This window comes from Scyliorhinus torazame, chromosome 4, assembly GCF_047496885.1.
Source record: "Scyliorhinus torazame isolate Kashiwa2021f chromosome 4, sScyTor2.1, whole genome shotgun sequence".
NCBI classification, from domain to species: domain Eukaryota; kingdom Metazoa; phylum Chordata; class Chondrichthyes; order Carcharhiniformes; family Scyliorhinidae; genus Scyliorhinus; species Scyliorhinus torazame.
Genome location: NC_092710.1, coordinates 231,482,302 through 231,494,597, shown reverse-complemented (window position 1 = coordinate 231,494,597; position 12,296 = coordinate 231,482,302). Strand labels below are relative to the sequence as shown.

The 12,296-nt window shown below is 41.8% G+C and overlaps 1 protein-coding gene across 2 annotated transcripts in view; it reads right to left on the bottom strand.

Moving 5' to 3' along the window:
* Positions 1–12,296, bottom strand: part of nt5dc1 (5'-nucleotidase domain containing 1) — a 764,356-nt gene that overhangs the window by 507,458 nt on the left and 244,602 nt on the right. The window lies entirely within an intron of this gene.

The window sequence follows — 12,296 nt, the reverse complement described above, 5'->3', positions numbered from 1 at the left end:
GATGAATGCAACATACTCTACAACATGCAATAAAAAAGATACACATGTATGCTTACACTAAATAATGAAGACTTATGAAAAAAAATGTCACTTAAGAAATACCTTTTCTGATTATTCATAAGGGAGCCTTACAGTTATTTTAAAATTAGCTACAGAAGAAATGGGGAGCAAAGCTACATCAGCTTCAGAAGAAACAGCTCTTGAATAAAATGCAACATAAATCATTAGCACTGGAAATTACCACAATCTCATTAGCATCAGAATTTTTGTAATTGAATTGTTTGTAAAATAATAAAGCTACTTCAAATAACACTGCCCAAACAGTGGGAATCCCTATTAGGTGGAAGTACATTATTGCATAGATTACAGTCCTAGTTTTAAACCAGCTGTGTTGAATGACAACAGGGAATGGGAGGTTTAAAACAATGCATTGCTCACTGGAGCCTCACAGCATGTGTGGCTGCATCATTTTAACAGATGTGTGTCAGGCAGTGTGTAAGGCCCTTGTCGCAGGCAGCCAAAGGCTTATTGAGATTCAAAGGCTGGCGTTGCCACTCAAGCCTTGACCACATTTTGACAGAAAGCAGCACGGTCAACGAAAAGTGCAGGCATCTCCATTGAAATCCAATGCCAAAGGTCACCAAGACCAGAAGGGGGTGAAAAGGTCTGGACAATAAGAATAAAGACCTTTGAACTTAAGGACTTTAAGAGTCAATGAGTCTGCATTATGCACTGGGATAAATCGGAGCTAATAGATTTCTAAAGGTCATGTTGCACTTGATCTTACAGAATACAAACTAGAGACAAGAAAAAGAAAACGCTGTTAGCTCGACCAAAGAGGTAGTTTTAAGTAGAAGAGAGAAGAATGGCTGTGGTGAGGCAGAGTGGTTTAGAGAGGTTATTAGTACGCAACCCTAGGCTGCTGTAATATGCATTTCAGAGATAGCAGCATGGCATCACGACAAAGGAAATGTGTCATGCATGGCAGCACAATGGTTAGCACAGTTGCTTCACAGAGCTAGGGTCCCAGGTTCGATTCCCGGCTTGGGTCACTGACTGTGCAGAGTCTGCATGTTCTCCCCGTGTCTGCGTGGGCTTCCTCCGGGTGCTCCAGTTTCCTCCCACAAGCCCCGAAAGACGTGTTGTACCCGAACAAGCGCCGGAGTGTGGCGACTCAGGGATTTTCACAGTAACATCATTGCACTGTTAATGTTAGCCGACTTGTGACACTAATAAAGATTATTAATATGTTATCATGCAATCAGTCTTAATTTTTCTTTTGCTTTAAAATGGAGCACACACACAACTCTGCTGCTGATGTCTTCAAGCTTTCTACATCTGTATATTTCCATGTGTCGCTTCCAAATAAATGAACCCACAAAGTGTTTATACACTCCCGAGAGCAACTGCTGCCTAAATCATTATAAAAATATGACGGTGTCCAGTGCTGGTCAAACAGCCTGGCAGCAAGATTAGGTACAGGTACGGCATGGTGTCTTAGATCATGTTACATGGCATGAGGTGACCATCAATGTTTTGGCCAGACAACAAGGAAGTCACAGCATCGGAGATTGTTTCCAATGCAGCATGCTGACTGCACAGAAAAGCTTGAAAGTCTCAAGTAAAGAGCTAATAAGCAGACTGATCCCTCATGAGATTACAGTGCATGGCCCGTCTCCTCTGAGTGGGACAGTAGATCGAGGACCAGCACCAGGTTAGTTCAGTCGGGAAAGGCGAGTGACCAGGGATGGGCCGGATAAATGGCAAGCAAGAGTATGTCAAGCAAAACAAAAAGGCCACACAAATTGGGCCAGGGAAGGTTGTAATTATAACAAGTGGAACTTCGGAAAAGCATGTGAAAACAACAGTGACACCCATCCCACTGAAGCAACTAAAGGAGAATAAAGGTCAAAGGGATATTGTCAAAATGTCAACAAGATTCCTGTTTGACGGGAACACAGCTGACCTACGAACAAAGCCAAAATTTTAGAACAGTGTACAGAGCTTTGGTGTCTTGATTCAGGCGTGTCTGATACAGAGAAGCAAGCCACATAAACTCACCCAGGAATTGGAAATGAAAATCTACATGGGCTAAACATCTCAGGATTAACAGCAGAAGAGCTAATGCATTATCAAAAGATGTGGGGCAGATTTCTCTGTTTCCGACTGCTGACGCCAACGGAGAATCCGTGGACTTTTATGGCAGAAAAATGTGCGCCGCACCTGGACCGATTCCGCTACCATTGAGGGGCTAGCACCGGCGGCGCATGGAACACAGTCGATTCCCATGAAAACGGTGCGGGATTGGCCGGGTCCGTGATTGAAACTCTTAAGGTTGACAAGCTGCAGCCACTCCTACCACCACCCCCCCGCCCCCCCACCACACACACACACACACTTACCGAAGCAAAGATGGCACTGATTATGCCGGAGATTGCCCAGTCAGCTGATGGGTCGGCTGGGGCTAGAGGGCACCCGGGGGTGGGAGGGGGGGCGGGGAGACGGACGGACCTATAAAGTGGGCTGTTAGCGGTGTGTGCAGTTGCATAGCTGACAGCGGCAATGGTACTCCGTGTCTGTCCACCCCGACCCCACTGCCCACTGTCCGTACACCCTCTCTCTCAGCAGCCACCACGCCAGGTTCACGGTTTTTGAAAGGATGTGAACCATGCCGTCGGGAACTCGGCACATCGGAGGCAGAGAATCGCGGGTGGGCTGACTAATGATATGCAAACGGTGTTTAAAGTACACGCAGAGTGAAACGCAGTGACGCCGTTTTCGAGGTGACGGAGAATCGTGATTTGGCGTCAAACCGGTGCCTGCCGTGATTTCAGCGTCGGAAGCTATTCTCCGCCCGATCACACTCACCAATTTTGGTATCAGCTAATGGAGAATCCCGCCCACGGACTGTATTGCAAGACCAATTCAGAATCAAGTTTTTCTGATGCTGGAAATGGGAAGCTGGTGGTCACATCTATTTCTATGGAAGCATTCTAGCAAGCAAGGTCTGCTAGACAAGCCTAAAACATATAGTATTGAAGAACTACTCAAGGATGGGTATAAATACAAAGTGATCGTTACAGGTTGATGAAGCGTACATGTCCTACGTACCATCCCAATTGTTGATGCACTCACTAAAGCGCCCAAATATACATGACATGTGGAAGGTGTGGCCTTCTGCATGCACCAAGGAAATGCAAAGCTTTTCTTCAATACTGCAAGGCATATGGCAGAAAGAGCCACTGGCTGTGACAGTTCACTGGAGCAAAGACTGATGTAGCTATAAAGAGCCGTGCACTGATCCAAACAGACCATATACAATGGGTGCCTTCAGCCATAAGAATGATCACCTGGTACCCTGTCATAAAAATATACGAGGTGAGTGCCAAATCGGAAAATGGTAATAATATTCATGATATAGGGGCTGTTTAGCACATGGCTAAATCGCTGACTTTGAAAGGAGACCAAGGCAGGCCAGCAGCACGGTTCAATTCCCGTACCAGACTCCCCGAACAGGCGCTGGAATGTGGCGACTAGGGGCTTTTCACAGTAACTTCATTTGAAGCCTACTTGTGACAATAAGCGATTTTCATTTCATTTCATTTCATCTGATGAAGAGGGGTGAATACCTATTTCACAATGTCAATCTCATAGAAAACAAGGGAACAGTTACACTTACCAAACTGGTTTGCCAAAATTCAAATGATCTGCCCTAAAATAGTGGGTAACTACTCATTATTTTCCAAACTTGGCACATGAGAAGTGCCAACATGCTATCCCTACGAATCTAAAACATGTGTCCAACTGCGGAGCTTTCAGTGTACAGTTCACTAATTCCACATGCAATATCCATAGTCCTGGAGTGCAAGCACAATCCATCCTCCTGGGTGTCACAGATGTTCTACGTCATGGAGATTAAGTGACAGCAGTTGCAGGTCTACCAGCATGCCGTGACCTCATGCAAGTGACAATCCATGGAATCAGTCAGACCTCACATGGGAAAATCAACCTCAGAAACTACTCCCGTCACCTTTGGTCACAACTTAACATTGAAATATCCAGAATGTTTCAATAAAATTGGTGGATTCAAGGGAGCTGCAGCATTACACTTGCAAGAGAATGCAAGTCCATCAATTGGTCTTGTACATTTTGCGCCATGCAAGCCAGTAGCTGCAAGAGGAAACACCGAAAGATTCCACACTGAAGAAACTATGGAATACCATCATTGAAGGATTCCGTTCATGTCCATGAACATGTGAAATAATTTTGATGAGCGAGGTATCTCCCAGGCAGTCATTTTTAAATACTGGCAGGTCATCAAACAGAATCTTTGTGACCTGATATCCTTCAATAACTTCATCACTCACACTTGGAAGAGATCAGAGGAGAAGACTTGCAAGCGAGAATCTATTGGGCAGTTATCAGACGCCGGAATGTGGTGACTAGGGGCTTTTTGCAGTGACTTCATTGCAATGTAAGCCTACTTGTGACAATAAAGATTATTATTATTATTTGTAGGAATCAGAGCGTTCATGACAGAGGAGCTGTAGGGTGTTCAATGAGCAGGAAATAGCTCAGGGTTTGCTATGATATACGAAGAGACAAAGGGGATATATTTGTGCATCAAAAGTGGAGCACCCCTTGGTTTAAAGTGACATTGAGTAAATGACTTGCCCTAAGTCTAAAATGATAAACTGTGCAAATAGGTCTCGTAGAAAAACAATGTAAGTGTAACACTTCTGCAGATGAGAAAACACCTGACTGCATTTCACAAGGTGATTTAGCCCTTTTACACTCCAACTAACAACATTTGTAGAAATTTTGGATATAATTAGATAAAACATTCTTAGGTGTCATTATACAAAAAAAAAAATTCAGTATATGTTACACAAGCTTTCTCTCGGTCAGCCTGCTTAACATTGAAGCAATTTTTGAGGTGTAGGTTAGATTCTGGCCAGACTGACAGCATGAAAGTCAAATAAACATCAGTCAATCCAGTTTCTACACTACACTGTCCAGAAGGGTGGGCTTTTACAGCCCTCTCGCTGGAGGCGGTTTTCCGGTTCCACCAAAATCATTGGACTTTTGAACAGCTTGCCGCATTTATTAATCTGTCCCTGTCATGAGGAGGCCATAAAACTCCATCCTAATTCTCAACTATTTAGCAATATCATTCACAAAAGACAGGTTGCCTCGAGTGGAAACAGAAACAGGCCCAGAGCTTCAGTTTAATTAAGTCAGCAATGCTTTTTACACTGGCATGAACTTGATGCTTCCAACTTTTCTTCCATTCATCCAAGTTTAATTCTATCATCCCAATCACCTAATTTACAGTTTGGAGTAGGAGAATATTTTTGTCATTTTTGCTTCAACTTTCTTCAATGCCCAAGCAGTTTCCATTTTAAATGTAAGGTCGACAAAATTGAACAAATTAATTTGCATTTAAGCTTTATTAATTTGTTCCAAATGTATTACATATTTTAGTCTCTTAAATATACATCCTCCAGTGGCACCCAGGATATAATTAATCACATATAAAACACCATCATAGTGCTTAAATACTTCCACCCAAATCACACTCCCTCTTACTCTTTGCTAAGGAACTCCCATCTTTTCATCCTGCCTCCTCCATTAATGCACGTTCATTTTTCCCCTAAATCTTAATCCATACTGAGCCCACTGGATAAAAGAAACTGAATTGAATAAACATCAAACACTCTGAAAAGGAAATTCCTGAATGATTCACAGATATCTTTAAGCTAAATTTTGTACCTGGTGTTGAATTCGTGGGCATCATCTTAGTAATTTTTTTTTTATTCGTTCATGGGACATGGGTGTCACAAGCTGTGCCAGCATTTATTGCCCATCCCCAATTGCCCTTGAGGGAGCAGTTAAGAGTCAACCACATTACTGTGGGCCTGGGGTCGGTGGACGCAAAAAGTTCCACGGCACTATTTCAAGTAAGAGGAGGACAGTTTTCCCAATGTCCTGGACAATATTTAATCCCCCAGTCATCATCACAAAAATAAATATTTTGTCATTAACACATTGCGGTTTGTGGGATTTGCTGTGAATACATTTGTTTTTCTCATCCATTCAAGAGATATGGGCACTGCCGGCTAGGCCAGGCCAGCATTCATTGTCCAACCCTAATTGACCTTGAGAAGGTGGTGGTGAGCTGCCTTCTTGAACCGCTGTGGTTCAAGTGGTGTAGGTATACCCACAGTGCTGTTAGGGATGGAGTTCCAGGGTTTTGAAGGAACAGCATGCAGTTAGCTCCAAGTCAGCATGGTGTGTGGCTCAGAGCAAAAATCTATTCCACCGTTGAACAATTGATACCATGGAGAGGATGAACTTAGAACATTAATAGAGATTGTTGTGTATTATTCGAAGTTAGTTTTGGTCTGGTTTCTTTGTTTTCAAAATCCGTCAACCTTATCTTGCGTTGGGCGGATACCTCCAGATAGGCTACACTTGACACAATGAAGCAACACTTGTGCTTTTTAGCACTGATGCCACAAGTAAATCTGATGACTTCATTTAATCTTACAATATGTTGTTTCTTTGTCTTACAGCTTATTGGAATGTCATCTAAGAAGCAGCACACTCCTTTCATCCGACTTAGTACCCGATTCACTTTGGGACACTGCGGGAGCAGTAGATATGCCAAATGGTAACCTTTTACACTGATGCAACCCTTTGTCTGTACAAATGGAAAATAGTTCCTTGCATGTGTCAGTCAGTCCTAAATATAAACATGCATTGCACTAATCTATCTTATTGAACACCTTTCCACTAGCCAAATTGGAAAACATATCTTCACTGGTCGTCAGTGGATAATGATCATTCTCGATCACCTCACTTACCATTTGTTTGTAATCTCCACAAACCCAAACAGACCCATCTAATTTTTGAACTATCCATTGAGCCCATTCCCTGCTCTTAACCTTCTTATCTGCTCCTGCTCTTTCTAATCTAGTCAGTTCTTTACCCACTGTTTCCCACTTTGTGCTCTCTTAACACGCCTTCTATGTCAGACGTATTCTTACTAATCCCTTCTGTAAATAATTCGGTCTGGTTTTATCGTATCTTCTTAAATCAATTTCTTCCCATCCGGGAGACTTTGATTCCCCCCCCCTCACACTACCAATCGCAACTAATAGAAAGTATCATCTTATTCCACCATAATACTAACTTGACCTGACACTATCATTGAAACAACTAGTCAGTTTCACAGCAATTTTGAGAAAGAGAATGTGACCTAGGGACTTTCACTTTCCGAGATAAAGCTGCAGCTGTATCAATAAGTAAATTGTGAATCTCTGATTTTCAATTCTACTGAGAGTGCTGGAATTTTATCTTTAGCCCTATTCCTCTGATCTTTCAAGCATTGCTTCTTTTGCTCTCGGGAGTGCCACTCTTGATTTTCCTGCTCAGTAACATCAACTTCCGTTTCCACACGTTTGAGGACTTCCAGACTCCTGAACTAGTTTTAGATCGACCACAACCTTGACCCGACTGTAACCTGGAGCTTTACTGCTTCCTCTACTCCTGCATACCTTTGGGATGTGACTGGCTTTCCCACAAGCATAGCACTTTGACTGGAAATGTGGGTATTTAAATAATTGGTGGTTACCATAGTAATGGTACCTTCTAAATTTCTGACCCCAAAACTGTGAGCCTGCCTGTAGAAGCCAGGATCTTACTGAAACCTGATGGACCCCCCCTAGCTGGCTCAGGGAAAGAACTCCCATGCAACTTGCAAATTTCTCTTTCTGTCACTTCCAGAACATTGGCCTCATCACAGGCTTCCTTCCACATCTGCTTATTGTCTTTGCTCAGTTTGGCCTGGATTTTATTTCCCTTTAGGCCTCCTACAAACATGTCTCTAAGGTTGATTTCCAAGTTCATGCCATACCCACAATGATGAGAGAGTTTCTTTAATTCATGAATATCATTTGCAACAGTCTCGCCTGGTAACTGCTTCATTTCACAGAATGCAACTACTCATGTAAATTTGTTCTTACCATGGCAATCTCTTGCTCTAATGTGAGTCCAGAATATCATTAATGTCAAATTAGACCGTAGTACTGGGGTCTTGCGGGCAGCACTGGTTAGACACCACCTCAAAATATCTGGCCCCATCATGGTGAGGAAAACATTTATTTTATCCTCTCCTACTTCATTCACTTTCTGCTCAATATGTATCCTTCATTCATAATTACGCCAGTCCTCTTTATTCGAGTTGAATTTCCCCCATTCCCTCCAAATATGCCTTCTGTTCAATTTTTTTAATTGTGCACCGTGTTGATGCCCCATGTGCCTGAATACAATGTGCACATCTTTCAAATTGATCAAACTTCCTCAGAATCAATTTTAGGAGCTCCAAAAATATATTGCAATGTTCTGAAGTCCTTCAATCCTCCAATGAAAGGTAAAATAAAGTGTAATCCCAGCCTTGTCTTCACCTTTCTGTTGCATATTGCACTGAGTAAGACTAACACATGCTGAAAGTTAGCATTAAAATCAAATGTCATATTTTATGGGACGATATGACAATTGATATGGCACCTATTATCCTAGTGATATACTTTTTCAGGATTATTTTGGAAATTGAGAGGAACAGTCAGCTTAAAATCAGGATTTAACACAAGTGAATAAAGTTTGATGTAAAAGAAAGTTCCCTCCACAGTAAAATAACTTCCATTACCCCAACTTCAAAACTGCACCAGCCACTGCATCAATGTGGCAATTTCATTTGCCACACTAGACATATTTGTGGTGTCTCAGAGTGATACTGCTAATTCAGGACCAAATTATCAGTAATTTGGTATCTACTCTTGCACGTAGAACTGACTGAAGGCAACCAAAACCCATTACTTTGAACTTTTGCATCATTAAAGAGAAGATATTTTCATCCAGCTGGCTGGGGGAAAAACTTGCATTTCTATAGCGCCTTTCATGACTGGGCAGATCATCCCAAAGTGCTTTACAACCAATGGAATACTTTGGAACTGTTGTCGTTGTTGTAATTTAGAAAATGCACCAGCCAATTTATGTACAGCACGCTTCCACAATCAGCAATGAAATAATGACGAGGTAAACTGCTTTAGTGATTGAAGAATAAATATTGGCAATACACTCAGGATAACTCCACTGTGACTTTCTTTTTCAAAATAGTTCCAAAGTGACCTTTCCAATCTACCTGAGAAGGCAGATTAGCTGTTCAAAGACTCATTTAAAACACTACACCTTTGACAGTGCAACACTTGCTCATACTGCACTGGAGTGTCAGCCTTCGTTCCTGTGCTCAGGTGCCTGGAGTGCGACTTGAACTCACAACCTGACTCAGAGATTACTACCAAAAGAGCCCCAGTTGACGTCAACAGTGGGTTGTATGAATTTAGTCCCAAATCCCAGGTTAGGTAAGGTTTACATTTGATCTTATTGCACCAATTGTCCACATAAAACTTAATCAATTATCTGTAAATTGTCTTTGTTAACATTTTAAAATCACATAAAACTATATGTTTGATCACAATATTATGTACAGTTTTAGGAATTAAATTCACTTGGTTAAGATGTATCAGCTTATATTTTAGAAATAAAGTTGATTCTGTCTGTTGTAAATTGGAAATGGTATCTTTACAGCACTATCTTGGGGAGGCGATTATATAATGGTATTGTCACAGGGTTCAACTCCCACCAGGGCAGATGGTGGAATTAGAATTTTTTAAAAAATCTTGAATTAAAAGTTTAATGGTGAAACATTGAAAAAGTGTTTGATTCTGAAACGGCCAAGTGGGACACTCACTCAGTTCAAGGGCAATTAGGGATGGGCAACAAATCGTAGAATCCCTACAGTGCAGAAGGAGGCCATCAAGTCCGGACCTGCGCTTGGAAACAGCACTCTACATAGTCCCACGCCTCCACCCTATCCCTGTAACCCAGTACCATTTGCACATTAAGGGGCAATTTAGCATGGCCAATCCACCTAACCTGCACATCTTTGGACTGTGGGAGGAAACCGGAGCATCCAGAGGAAACCCACGCAGACACGGGGAGAATGTGCAGACTCCGCACAGACAGTGACCCAAGCCGGGAATTGAACCCGAGACACTGGAGCGGCGAAGCAACTGTGCTAACCACTGTGCTACCCTGCTGCCCTCCTGTCGGGCTTCTATGGATTCTTCCGTAGATTTGCATTGATAGAACATTTGAGTTGAAATTACTTGAAAATTTGTAAGCCTTATCCTTGTTAGGGTGTTCAAATTTACTTCAATAAAGACAATGAAATCAATAGCATTAACACTGTTCTTTCTCTTATTCGCCTGAAACTTGAAAACATCCTCCCAACTGTTCTTCTTCCTTTTTACAGATTCATTTTACATCATTACTCCATGGAAATCAAGGTGCATCACAACTTTTCGAACTCTACATCAATATTGCTCAGGACATTAAGGTTCTTATTATTTTAGCTTTTCCTATCTACTGCAATCTTCAGTGTGTTAACATAGAACATACAGTGCAGAAGGAGGCCATTCGGCCCATCGAGTCTGCACCGACCCACTTAAGTCCTCACTTCCACCCTATCCCCGTAACCCAATAACCCCTCCTAACCTTTTTGGTCACTAAGGGCAATTTATCATGGCCAATCCACCTAACTTCCAAATTAGCATTACAGCTCAATGCTTACTGGTTTACTTAGTATTTTCCTTAACTTTTTTCAACCTCAGTAATGTCCTAGGCTCCTAAATAAAACAATTGAAATGCAGGAACAAAACTCTCCAACTGTGGATTAAAAGCACAAGCCCAAGATGAGAAATGGTATGCATTACACTGACGGAAAATGAGGCCAACAGATGCACATGCATTGGTGATGAAATTTCACTGTTTTATTACACTTCTTTTATAATGAAACAATAAATCTCAATGCCAATATGACATATTTTGGGGGTTAAAACACTGGAAAATAAAACCGCTCCCACCCTGTAATGTTGCTCCATTAGACTCCTCATCCAGAACTTAATCTAACAAGACTTTTTTTCAAGGCAAAGAATGCAATGCTGCATAGGAAGATGCAGTGACTAGATTGCTAGGTAGGCTGCTCTTTCAGACACAATGGGCCGAATGGCCTCTTTCTGCACGGTAGGGATTCTATGATTCTATGACGATTTGCTGCAACAAAGAAATACAAAATAACTAAGATTATTACTCCAATAAAAAAGCTATGTAACTGAAAATGGGACTCAGTGCCTAACACTTATCAATTGTACCAATAAAAGTAATTCATTTGGGATTACCAAGGTTTTGCAATCAGGTAATCTAGACCATATGTAGAATCATAGAATTTACAGTACAGGAGGCCGCCATTCGGCCCATCGAGCCTGCACCGGCTCTTGGAAAGAGCACCCTACCCAGGCCCACATCTTCACCCTATCCCCATAACCCAGTAACCCCACCCAACACCAAGGGCAATTTTGGACACTAAGGGCAATTTAGCATGACCAATCCATCTAACCTGCATATCTTTGGATTGTGGGAGTAAACCGGAGCACCCGGGGGAAACCCACGCAGACACGGGGAGGACGTGCTGACTCCGCACAGACAGTGACCCAAGCCGGGAATTGAACCTGGGACCCTGGAGCTGTGAAGCAATTGTGCTAACCACTATGCTACGGTGCTGCCCCTCAAATATATATTTGAGGGGAAAAAAATATTAAATTGTGATACTACTGGTGGCTGCAAAAAGCTACCAGCCATTATTATTTGCCCTGTATTTTTTAATATAACATGACAGGTAACTTGGATGTTTATGAATGCAATAATGACTTTGACAATTGTGGAAACCACATGGGGGTTCACTCACAGTATTGCACGCCCTATCATTATTTACTTTATCTTAATAGATTTTGCATGACATGTTGGACAGTCAGTACTACCTGGCATCTTGTTAATCAGCCAGATCTCTCGAGGTGAAGCCCTGCACAACACGTCACCTCATCGCACAGTTGACAAACATGAATCTCATTCTGTTGGAGATAATACAACTTTGCCAGACCTAAAATCATTAAATTAAATGTTATTTATTTTGTACTTGCCTTCTTTCTGTATCTAGGCAAACGCTTTACCATAAATGCAAGGCTAACATTTGTGCATTTTTGATCAGTTAATGTCAGATAATAGTGGTAGTACTGTATTCTTTAAGGAACACTGTATACCCTTTCTATGCCTCATGCCTTTATTATTACTACTTGTTTAAATTACTAATTTACAGAATTTTTGTTCTAAAATAA